Below are 12,860 nucleotides of genomic sequence, written 5' to 3' on the forward strand. Positions count from 1 at the left end.
ACCTCCAATGAACCTTAAAGAAAGTAATTCCATACTGTAGTTTTTTTTTTTTTTTTTTTTTTTTTTTTTTTTTTTTAAAGCCTATAACTTTTAATTTAGTATATACAGTTGAGCCTCAAAAGTTTGCCTGCCTGGCATACATTTTTGTTTACATACCTTGGAAGGTTTGGCTTCTAATATCTTTTATGTCCTTGTTACGCTGGTCTTTTGACAGTTCTTTTCTGCTCCCCCATGGCTCAGTATCTAGCACACTCAGTACATCATGTGAGAGCTAACAAACTCATTCCTAATTTATACACAGACACTAATTGCCAATTTAAAAAAGCCACAACTGAGGGGAGGTTACCCTTAATTCCCATTTTAGCCCGTGTGTCACCTTGTGTGCGTGTCTGTACCCAAGGCCAAACATTCTGGGGAATAGAAACTTTTCATTAGGACCACTTGGGTGGTTTCTGTTATGATTTAAAAAGGAGCCAAGCAACTATGTGGTAATAAATGGCTTCACATGAACACTAAACTAACCTGAAGTTTTTGGGCATAATCGGTCATATTTTCAATATAATGTGCCAAAATGTCACGATTTCTGCCAGGCTATGCAAATTTTTAAGCATAAAGGAAATACACCGGTAGGAAAAAGAAAGATGGCTGCGCTGTAATGTCTGGCAAAATGACGCAACTTCTGGCTCCAGTGTGATGTTGCCCAACGCGTTTCGTCTTTGTTCCAGCACCATAAAGAAGAATATTGGAAGAGGGAGTTTTATCACAGGCAATTAATAATATAGAGATTTTCACAATGGGACTCTTGGCAAATATATCCTCTGACCTATTGGCAATAAACTTTTTCTGGACTTGGTACAACCTGTAGCGCTCTCATCCTCCTGATTTTTATACTTTTTTGTTTTATACTTTTTTGTTTTATACTTTTTTGTTTTATACTTTTTTGTTTTATACTTTTTTGTTTTATACTTTTTTGTTTTATACTTTTTTGTTTTATACTTTTTTTTTTTAACCCAATCAGCTTGGCTCTTTGCAAATGTAAAGGAAGCCCTTTCATCGTCCAAAATGTTAGCTTCTGATGTGTGTAAACTATATAGGTTGCTTCGGTGCCAAAAGGCAACATGTAAGTAGTGTAAAATTGTACAATGCCTTTATTTTTTCACTTGTATCTGGTATTTTTGTGTATTTTTTTTTTTATTTTACTTTTTCCCCCTCCAAGCCTTCGTGATAATTTTTGTCTTAAGCTGTAGATTTTTGAAAACACTTCTAAATTCTGCAATATTGTTGCAGATCCCCCCCCAACAAAAAATAAGTAACCCGATACAATAAATAACGAGGGGTCTTCAAAACGTTTCCGCACTTAATAATATAATGGAGCTAAAAAAGTAGTGCAGGAACCTTTTCAAGTGCCCTCGTACACTGAGAAATTGGACCTGATTATTTTTTGTTGTCTGTGTTATGTCACTTCTCGCGCCTTCATTATTTTTGGGTAGTCCCATGGCGTTCTGTTTGGTCAGTAAAGTTGCAGAATCTCCCTCGTATCTTCAGCTTCTGGATATATATATATATATATGGAGAAGAAGAGACGACCACGATACAAAAACTTCTGATCGATCGGATGACCTCTGTGCGTCGATCTGAAAAGCAGCCCGGTGACGTTTTATGGGACAAAACATTTTCACAGGTGCTTTTTCATAAAATAACGAGTCCATGTGACAGAATACTATGTTATGTATCATGGTTAAGAATATATCTTCGTTGTTGTTTTTACTTTTTTTTTTTTTTTGCAAAAGTATCAGTTTGGCTGTTGCCTCATTTCAATGTTGCCATATCTGCCTTTTTAATTTTTTTACTTCATTTTTTTTTTGCTGGGTTCCAATTCACTTATCTTAACTGGAATTGTATTTTTGTTTTGTTTTTTGGGATTGCATTTATATGTTGCCTTCTGTGAAAACCCGCATGGCCTAGAGACTTTGGATGTTGGGACACTCGGCCTCAGTGGAGGAGGCTGCCCCGGGCCGGCCTATGCAGTGCGTTCCGTATTCATGCAATTGTAAAAAAAATATATTTTCTGTATTTTTTACAGGTAATTATACTGGAATAAACTATGTTTAAAACTTTCCTGCAGTGTGGTGGTGTTTCTGTTTTGGGTAATGCTGAGCTTAAGTCTGCATTCACACCCTGAGCGTTTTGTCGCCTGAAGCACGACGCTCAAATACGCTAGAGGGGAAAAAATACATTATTCCCTATGGAGACGGTTCACATCTCCACGCCAATACGCCTGACGCCGAACGCCTGAAGCTCAAACAAGTTCCTGGACCCTTTTTTTGTCGCGCGTATCGGGCGGTTTGGTCGTTTTTGAGCGTTTCCATTTCCCATAGAAAGTAATGGAAACGCTCGATTCAAGCGACTAGCGCGACAACGAGCGTTTGCTACGGGCGTTTCGTCGCTTTAATCAATAGAACATTTCACCCAGGCAGGAGATCAAAAAAAATCTACCAACATAGCAACAAGTGATGAAAAGATGATAATTTTTCCTATTGGCTAAAATAAAAAACGTCGAAGTACAAAAACGTTGGACGACGCTGTGCGCAAATAAGCATGAATACGTGCGACAAAACACCCGAAAAAAACGACCGACGCTCAGGTGTGAATGCAGCCTTAGTGGAGGTGCCTCTGAAATCAATCGGCCACATCCAAAGAGGTTATGGGAGAGAAATTTTATAGGTGTTGTCGTTTCTGACCACCTCCTGAACATATTGCTTGCCTGTCATGCAGAGTGGGGTTGCTAGGATGCTGTCTTTTTTGCCTTTTTAATCAGCCCCCCAATGGGTTGCTTCTCCCTTTCCTGGTCTGGACTTGCAGGAAGTGCTAAAAATACCAAGGTGTCTTCATATATTGTAGCACCCTCCTAGGTAGGTGCTAGAAGAGCAGATCGTTTTTGGTCTTTCTGCTTAGCAGGAAGATGGTCGGGTTAAAACTTGGTGCTCTCTGCCTACCAGGGGGGCAGGATCTATTGGTTAGGTCTCAGTGGCGGCTGGAGATGACATTTTTGGGGGGTGCAAAAATAAAATAAAAAATCAAGCGCAGCCACTGTGCCCCATCAAATGCAGCCAGTGTGCATCCCCCGCCCACCCGACACTTGCCTCGTCTCGGTGGGGCAGCGGGGTCCTCCATGCTCCTCGATGTTTGTTTTCTCCCGTCCTCTCCTATGGTTGGATGCCTGATGGCTGTCTAATCACAGTGCCTGTCGTTTCAGCCAATCAGGTGGCAGGTAACAGACCCGAGCAAGCTATGACTAAGCACTGAACCCCAGTGTGAAACGCGTCAGCTACATACCCCACTGCATGCTGTTTTTTTGTAGTGCCTTCTTTCCTTTACCATTAAAAGGCTACATTTTAAGGTTTTTTGGTGTCCATATCTTTTCAAAGTTTTAACAGACCCGAGCACCTGATTGGCTGAGAGTGGCGGGTCAGTGTTAGGAAAGTGAATGAATATTCGCTTTCCTAACACAATAGGGGGTGGCAGCGGCAACCATAGATTCATGCAATGCATTATTGCAGGCGGAGTTCTGTATACCATCTGTGTATAGAATGCACCCCCCCCCCCCCCCCCGATTGCATTTTACTGAAAATTACAGAGCTGCAGATTGAAAAGAAATCCTTTTTTTTTTTTATTTCATTGCATTATGACTTGTGTAGCCATTGTATACTCCTATATTTTTTTTTTTATTTGCTATTCTGTTTCCCAAAAAAGTGTTGCCCTTTAAAGGAAATGCATCACCATGACCGCTGGCATGAAGTAATGACAGCCCAGATATTTCTCTAATGAAAGGTGTCAGGACCAGGCGATGGTCTCCTGTGGATTTCTTGGATTAGTAGAGGAGGAATCTCAGCTATTCCAGGGATTCGGCCTGTGATCAGCCTTATCTCACATTTCCAGTGCCTCCTTCACACTCTCCCGGCCTGCAGGCTGTCACTGTCCAGAGACCTGGAGTCTTATCAGCCAGGAATCACGCCATCCCATAATGCCCCACACAGCAGATTGTATCTCCATTAACCCCTTCCCGACCGCCGCATGTACATATACGTCGGCAGAATGGCACGTACAGGCACATTGGCGTACCTGTACATCCCTGCCTAGATGTGGGTCGGGGGTCCGATCGGGACCCCCCCGCTACATGCGGCGGTGGGATTCCTGCAGAGAGCGATCCGGGACGACGGCGCGGCTATTTGTTTACAGCCGCTCCGTCGCGATCGCTCCCCGGAGCTGAAGAACGGGGAGAGCCGTATGTAAACACGGCTTCCCCGTGCTTAACTATGGTGCTGCATCGATCGTGTGTTCCCTTTTATAGGGAGACACAATCGATGATGTCACACCTACAGCCACACCCCCCTACAGTTGTAAACACACAGTACAGTGTACACAAAATCCTACAGCGCCCCCTGTGTTTAACTCCCAAACTGCAACTGTCATTTTCACAATAAAGAATGCAATTTAAATGCATTTTTTTCTGTGAAAATGACAATGGTCCCAAAAATGTGTCAAAATTGTCCGAAGTGTCCGCCATAATGTCGCAGTCACGAAAAAAAATCGCTGATCGCCGCCATTAGTAGTAAAAAAAAAAAAAATATATAAAAATGCAATAAAACTATCCCCTATTTTCTAAACGCTATAAATTTTGCGCAAACCAATCGATAAACGCCTATTGCGATTTTTTTTTTTTTTACCAAAAATAGGTACAAGAATACGTATCGCCCTAAACTGAGGAAAAAAATTTTTTATATATGTTTTTGGGGGATATTTATTACAGCAAAAAGTAAAAAATATTGCATTTTTTTCAAAATTGTCGCTCTATTTTTGTTTATAGCGCAAAAAATAAAAACCGCCGAGGTGATCAAATAGCACCAAAAGAAAGCTCTATTTGTGGGGAAAAAAGGACGCCAATTTTGTTTGGGAGCCACGTCGTACGACCGCGCAATTGTCTGTTAAAGCGACGCAGTCCCAAACTGTAAAAACACCTTGAGTCTTTAGGCAGCAATATGGTCTGGGGCTTAAGTGGTTAAGAGAGCTCTGTGTCCCAAGGCTCTGTACTATCCGGAGATGGATTGGAGACTGTAAGAAAATGACGCCTCCTGGTATACGCACATCACATATCCCAGGATGCTGCAGGTTCCATACAGAGGCTGGAGGAGAGCAGACCCTGGCAACCAGGGCCGATCCGCCCTATAGGCTCACTATGCAAGCTGCTTAGGGCCCTGCAAAGCTGCGGAGAGCCCCCCAAATTACTAGAGGCCCCGCCTGGTGAGAAGTCATTTTTGGCCCCTCACCCCGCTTATCAACTCCCTGGCTGCATGGGAGAAGAGGTAATAAGTTGGCAACCCCCGCTTCTCACTTTAATGTAATTTTCAACAGCAGAACACCCTACAACCCCCCCCGCCCCCCCCGCGCTTCTCAATGTTAATCTCTCTAATGTGACATGTCACTGCTGGCTGCGTCTCAACTTTAATGTGACATGTCATTTTCGGTAGCCATAACCCCCCCCTCAACTTTAATGTGACATGTGATTTTGCTTAGGGCCCCCAGGGAGGTCAGGATCGGCACTGCTGGCAACACTTATCAAGGTGGGGGGGGCAGGCAGGATGGATGCCTGGACCAAGACGATGAAACAAATCTCCATCTTTTAATGCTATAATGTCATCCTTCAGCTTCAGGCCAGTGCTTGGGTTAAAGTGATGTCATCAGTCTGCTGCAGGGAGGAGCAATTATTTCCAGTGTCTCCTCTAATAATCAGACTGCTATATTGTAATCTTGTAGTAAGTCTGAAGCGGGGGCTTATCTGTCCTTTATGAACACCGCAAAGACACCAGGATTTACATGGCTGTGTCCTCTCTGAGAGAGGAAGTAGATGGTGACCCTGGATGATACCTGAATAAAAGATCTCTTTCTGTAGAGAAAACCAGATGAAAGCATTGTCAGGGGGGAGTTCTGTGATCTCTGTGGTAGGGGGTGGGAGAGGGAAGTGAGGGGGTAGAGGGAGTGATAGGGAGGCAAGTGTGAGGGGGGGGGGAGAGGGAGGCAAGTGTGAGGGGGGGGCAGAGGGAGGCAAGTGTGAGGGGGGGGGGGTAGAGGGAGGCAAGTGTGAGGGGGGGCAGAGGGAGGCAAGTGTGAGGGGGGGCAGAGGGAGGCAAGTGTGAGGGGGGGCAGAGGGAGGCAAGTGTGGGGGGGGCAGAGGGAGGCAAGTATGAGGGGGGCAGAGGGAGGCAAGTGTGAGGGGGGGGGGGGTAGAGGGAGGCAAGTGTGAGGGAGGCAAGTGTGAGGGGGGGGTAGAGGGAGGCAAGTGTGAGGGGGGGTAGAGGGAGGCAAGTGTGAGGGGGGGTAGAGGGAGGCAAGTGTGAGGGGGGGGGCAGAGGGAGGCAAGTGTGAGGGGGGGGCAGAGGGAGGCAAGTGTGAGGGGGGGTAGAGGGAGGCAAGTGTGAGGGAGGCAAGTGTGAGGGGGGGTAGAGGGAGGCAAGTGTGAGGGGGGGGGTAGAGGGAGGCAAGTGTGAGGGGGGGGGTAGAGGGAGGCAAGTGTGAGGGGGGGGTAGAGGGAGGCAAGTGTGAGGGGGGGTAGAGGGAGGCAAGTGTGAGGGGGGGGCAGAGGGAGGCAAGTGTGAGGGGGGGGGCAGAGGGAGGCAAGTGTGAGGGGGGGTAGAGGGAGGCAAGTGTGAGGGGGGGTAGAGGGAGGCAAGTGTGAGGGGGGGGGTAGAGGGAGGCAAGTGTGAGGGGGGGGGTAGAGGGAGGCAAGTGTGAGGGGGGGTAGAGGGAGGCAAGTGTGAGGGGGGGTAGAGGGAGGCAAGTGTGAGGGAGGCAAGTGTGAGGGGGGGTAGAGGGAGGCAAGTGTGAGGGGGGGGGGTAGAGGGAGGCAAGTGTGAGGGGGGGGGGGGTAGAGGGAGGCAAGTGTGAGGGGGGGGGGTAGAGGGAGGCAAGTGTGAGGGGGGGTAGAGGGAGGCAAGTGTGAGGGGGGGTAGAGGGAGGCAAGTGTGAGGGGGGGGTAGAGGGAGGCAAGTGTGAGGGAGGCAAGTGTGAGGGGGGGGCAGAGGGAGGCAAGTGTGAGGGGGGGTAGAGGGAGGCAAGTGTGAGGGGGGTAGAGAGAGAGGGGGGTGAGGGGGGGAAGTGTGAGGGGGGTATAGAGAGAGAGGGGGGAAGTGTGAGGGGGTATAGAGAGAGAGAGAGGGGGGGGGAAGTGTGAGGGGGTATAGAGAGAGGGGGCAAGTGTGAGGGGGTATAGAGAGAGAGAGGGGGGAAGTGTGAGGGGGTATAGAGAGAGAGAGAGAGAGAGAGAGGGGGGGAAGTGTGAGGGGGTATAGAGAGAGAGAGAGAGGGGGGGGAAGTGTGAGGGGGTATAGAGAGAGAGAGAGGGGGGGGGGGAAGTGTGAGGGGGTATAGAGAGAGAGGGGGGAAGTGTGAGGGGGTATAGAGAGAGAGAGAGAGGGGGGGGGGGAAGTGTGAGGGGGTATAGAGAGAGGGGGGGAAGTGTGAGGGGGTATAGAGAGAGAGAGGGGGGAAGTGTGAGGGGGTATAGAGAGAGAGAGAGGGGGGGGAAGTGTGAGGGGGTATAGAGAGAGGGGGGGAAGTGTGAGGGGGTATAGAGAGAGAGAGAGGGGGGAAGTGTGAGGGGGTATAGAGAGAGAGAGAGAGGGGGGGAAGTGTGAGGGGGTAGAGAGAGAGAGGGGGGGAAGTGTGAGGGGGTATAGAGAGAGAGAGAGGGGGGGGGAAGTGTGAGGGGGTATAGAGAGAGAGAGAGAGAGGGGGGGGAAGTGTGAGGGGGTATAGAGAGAGGGGGGGAAGTGTGAGGGGGTATAGAGAGAGAGAGAGAGAGAGGGGGGAAGTGTGAGGGGGTATAGAGAGAGGGGGGGAAGTGTGAGGGGGTATAGAGAGAGAGAGAGAGAGGGGGGGGGGAAGTGTGAGGGGGTATAGAGAGAGGGGGTGAAGTGTGAGGGGGTATAGAGAGAGAGAGAGGGGGGAAGTGTGAGGGGGTATAGAGAGAGAGAGAGAGGGGGGGAAGTGTGAGGGGGTATAGAGAGAGAGAGAGAGGGGGGAAGTGTGAGGGGGTATAGAGAGAGAGAGAGAGGGGGGGAAGTGTGAGGGGGTATAGCGAGAGAGGGGGGGAAGTGTGAGGGGATATAGAGAGAGAGGGGGGGAAGTGTGAGGGGGTATAGAGAGAGAGAGGGGGGGGGGGAAGTGTGAGGGGGTATAGAGAGAGAGAGAGGGGGGAAGTGTGAGGGGGTATAGAGAGAGAGAGGGGGGGGAAGTGTGAGGGGGTATAGAGAGAGAGAGAGGGGGGGAAGTGTGAGGGGGGGCAGAGGGAGGCAAGTGTGAGGGGGGGGTAGAGGGAGGCAAGTGTGAGGGGGGGGTAGAGGGAGGCAAGTGTGAGGGGGGGTAGAGGGAGGCAAGTGTGAGGGGGGGGGGCAGAGGGAGGCAAGTGTGAGGGGGGGGGCAGAGGGAGGCAAGTGTGAGGGGGGGCAGAGGGAGGCAAGTGTGAGGGGGGGGGTAGAGGGAGGCAAGTGTGAGGGGGGGGCAGAGGGAGGCAAGTGTGAGGGGGGGTAGAGGGAGGCAAGTGTGAGGGGGGGTAGAGGGAGGCAAGTGTGAGGGGGGGTAGAGGGAGGCAAGTGTGAGGGGGGGTAGAGAGAGAGGGGGGGTGAGGGAGGGAAGTGTGAGGGGGTAGAGAGAGAGAGAGAGGGGGGAAGTGTGAGGGGGTATAGAGAGAGAGAGAGAGGGGGGGGGGAAGTGTGAGGGGGTATAGAGAGAGAGGGGGGGAAGTGTGAGGGGGTATAGAGAGAGAGAGAGGGGGGAAGTGTGAGGGGGTATAGAGAGAGAGAGAGAGGGGGGTAAGTGTGAGGGGGTATAGAGAGAGGGGGGGGGGGAAGTGTGAGGGGGTATAGAGAGAGAGGGGGGGGAGTGTGAGGGGGTATAGAGAGAGAGGGGGGGGGAAGTGTGAGGGGGTATAGAGAGAGAGGGGGGGAAGTGTGAGGGGGTATAGAGAGAGAGAGGGGGGGAAGTGTGAGGGGGTATAGAGAGAGAGAGAGAGGGGTGAGGGAGGGAAGTGTGAGGGGGTAGAGAGAGAGAGAGGGGGAAGTGTGAGGGGGGGTAGAGAGAGAGAGAGAGGGGTGAGGGAGGGAAGTGTGAGGGGGTAGAGAGAGAGAGAGGGGGAAGTGTGAGGGGGGGGAGAGAGAGAGGGGGGGGGGAGGGAGGGAAGTGTGAGGGGGGAAGTGTGAGGGGGTAGAGAGAGAGAGGGGGGAAGTGTGAGGGGGTATAGAGAGAGAGAGAGGGGGGAAGTGTGAGGGGGTATAGAGAGAGAGAGAGAGAGAGAGAGGGGGGGAAGTGTGAGGGGGTATAGAGAGAGAGGGGGGGAAGTGTGAGGGGGTATAGAGAGAGAGAGAGGGGGGGGAAGTGTGAGGGGGTATAGAGAGAGAGAGAGGGGGGGAAGTGTGAGGGGGTATAGAGAGAGAGAGGGGGGGGAAGTGTGAGGGGGTATAGAGAGAGAGAGAGGGGGAAAGTGTGAGGGGGTATAGAGAGAGAGAGAGGGGGGGGGGAAGTGTGAGGGGGGGCAGAGGGAGGCAAGTGTGAGGGGGGGTAGAGGGAGGCAAGTGTGAGGGGGGGTAGAGGGAGGCAAGTGTGAGGGGGGGACGAGGGAGGCAAGTGTGAGGGGGGGACAGAGGGAGGCAAGTGTGAGGGGGGGACAGAGGGAGGCAAGTGTGAGGGGGGGGTAGAGGGAGGCAAGTGTGAGGGGGGGGGTAGAGGGAGGCAAGTGTGAGGGGGGGGTAGAGGGAGGCAAGTGTGAGGGGGGGGTAGAGGGAGGCAAGTGTGAGGGGGGGGTAGAGGGAGGCAAGTGTGAGGGGGGGTAGAGAGAGAGGGGGGGGGGAGGGAGGGAAGTGTGAGGGAGGGAAGTGTGAGGGGGTAGAGAGAGAGAGAGGGGGGAAGTGTGAGGGGGTATAGAGAGAGAGAGGGGGGGGAAGTGTGAGGGGGTATAGAGAGAGAGAGAGAAGGGGGGAAGTGTGAGGGGGTATAGAGAGAGAGAGAGAAGGGGGGAAGTGTGAGGGGGTATAGAGAGAGAGGGGGGGGAGTGTGAGGGGGTATAGAGAGAGAGAGAGGGGGGAAGTGTGAGGGGGTATAGAGAGAGAGGGGGGGAAGTGTGAGGGGGTATAGAGAGAGAGAGGGGGGGGAAGTGTGAGGGGGTATAGAGAGAGAGGGGGGGGAAGTGTGAGGGGGTATAGAGAGAGAGAGAGGGGGGAAGTGTGAGGGGGTATAGAGAGAGAGAGGGGGGGGAAGTGTGAGGGGGGGGCAGAGGGAGGCAAGTGTGAGGGGGGTAGAGGGAGGCAAGTGTGAGGGGGGGTAGAGGGAGGCAAGTGTGAGGGGGGGCAGAGGGAGGCAAGTGTGAGGGGGGGGCAGAGGGAGGCAAGTGTGAGGGGGGGCAGAGGGAGGCAAGTGTGAGGGGGGGACAGAGGGAGGCAAGTGTGAGGGGGGGTAGAGGGAGGCAAGTGTGAGGGGGGGTAGAGGGAGGCAAGTGTGAGGGGGGGGTAGAGGGAGGCAAGTGTGAGGGGGGGGTAGAGGGAGGCAAGTGTGAGGGGGGGTAGAGGGAGGCAAGTGTGAGGGGGGGGGTAGAGGGAGGCAAGTGTGAGGGGGGGTAGAGGGAGGCAAGTGTGAGGGGGGGTAGAGAGAGAGGGGGGGTGAGGGAGGGAAGTGTGAGGGGGTAGAGAGAGAGAGAGGGGGGAAGTGTGAGGGGGTATAGAGAGAGAGAGAGAAGGGGGGAAGTGTGAGGGGGTATAGAGAGAGAGAGAGGGGGGAAGTGTGAGGGGGTATAGAGAGAGAGAGAGGGGGGGGAAGTGTGAGGTGGTATAGAGAGAGAGAGAGAGAGGGGGGGAAGTGTGAGGGGGGTAGAGAGAGAGAGGGGGGAAGTGTGAGGGGGTATAGAGAGAGAGAGAGAGAGGGGGGGTGAGGGAGGGAAGTGTGAGGGGGTAGAGAGAGAGAGGGGGGAAGTGTGAGGGGGTATAGAGAGAGAGAGAGGGGGGAAGTGTGAGGGGGTATAGAGAGAGAGAGAGAGAGGGGGGGAAGTGTGAGGGGGTATAGAGAGAGAGAAGGGGGGAAGTGTGAGGGGGTATAGAGAGAGAGAGAGAGAGGGGGGAAGTGTGAGGGGGGTAGAGAGAGAGAGGGGGGAAGTGTGAGGGGGTATAGAGAGAGAGGGGGGGAAGTGTGAGGGGGTATAGAGAGAGAGAGAGAGGGGGGGAAGTGTGAGGGGGGTAGAGAGAGAGAGGGGGGAAGTGTGAGGGGGTATAGAGAGAGAGAGAGGGGGTGAGGGAGGGAAGTGTGAGGGGGTAGAGAGAGAGAGGGGGGAAGTGTGAGGGGGTATAGAGAGAGAGAGAGAGAGGGGTGAGGGAGGGAAGTGTGAGGGGGTAGAGAGAGAGAGGGGGGAAGTGTGAGGGGGTATAGAGAGAGAGAGAGAGAGAGGGGTGAGGGAGGGAAGTGTGAGGGGGTAGAGAGAGAGAGGGGGGAAGTGTGAGGGGGTATAGAGAGAGAGAGAGAGAGGGGTGAGGGAGGGAAGTGTGAGGGGGGAGAGAGAGAGAGAGAGAGAGAGAGAGAGAGAGAGAGAGAGAGAGAGAGAGAGAGAGGGGTGAGGGAGAAGTGGGGTGGTGAGAGAGGGAGAAGTGGAGGGTAGAGAGTTAGGGGGTGTTAGAAGTGAGGAGGGGGTGAAATAGGTAGAGAGAGGGAGGGGGGCTCTCATACTCATCAGGGGACTCTCCAATCCCCCTACAAAAAATATATATATACACCGGCCTCTCACCTTCCCGGCGGCTCCTTTTTACCAGCTGTGTGTAGCGAGGCTGCCGAGTCACAACCATAGCCTGGGACTCCGACCGGCTCTGCCAGTTTAGCTACTTTCGGGATCAAAGGCTTCAGGCACTTTCTGCTTCACTCCTCTGTCACCACTTAATCCGTGGCCACCCCTGGTGTCCCCCTCTGGTGGGTATCACCCATGTGCAGCCCACACCTCCTGAGCGACACCACTGCTTCACTGCAGTCCTCATAGTGTCCCTTCTGCCTGGGGGCAGACCCCCCCCCCCAAAAAAAACTTTGCCCAAGGCAAACGCCTTGTTTGCCTCGCGGTAGATACACCCTTGGCGATAGGTAATAAATACCTGGAAGTGACACATTACAGAGCATAAAATAAGTTAATCTTCAGACTTAGTTCTAAAGAGCACTGCAGCAGAGAAGTGCAAGGTATATATTGGGCATCGCCATACTTGTAAGGCGCAGCTCTGCTATGGAGGAACTTTTTCCAGCCTCATCTGGCAATTCTTTGCAAAATAGTTTTATTTCTGTAAGAGTAAGGTGGGGGGGGGAGCAGTCAAGGTCCCCTTTGGAGCAGAAAGGCTTGGCTGCACCTATTCCCTTGGCTACCACCGCAGTCCCCACGCCACTGTGCAGATATCCCTGAATACACAAGCAGAAGGTTTAGTAGCACTACCCACTGTATACAGACATAGAGCTTTCCTGCCACCTGGTGGTAAAGCAGGGTAATACAGACTATTTACATGTCTGTGTTTGCAAACTCAGTCCAGAAGCACCCTATAATTATCAATGCCCCGCAGCCATCAGATGTCCGCCTGAACACACTTCTAAAGACAGAGGAGCAGATAATAACAGCGCTACATACCAGCCCCTGAAATACAGTCATTAGCAGAGTTAAAGGACCCCAATGCTAATTAAATGAGAGGCAGCCGTTAAAAATTAGAAGCTTTGTACTCAACTTAAAGTTGACCTCCGGCCTTCCCTTCAGTCTTGCACACTTGTTCCGGCTCCTTTCCTGGACTGAGATTGCTTCC

The sequence above is a fragment of the Rana temporaria genome, chromosome 2 (genome assembly GCF_905171775.1).
Source record: "Rana temporaria chromosome 2, aRanTem1.1, whole genome shotgun sequence".
In the NCBI taxonomy this organism is placed as follows: Eukaryota; Metazoa; Chordata; class Amphibia; order Anura; family Ranidae; genus Rana; species Rana temporaria.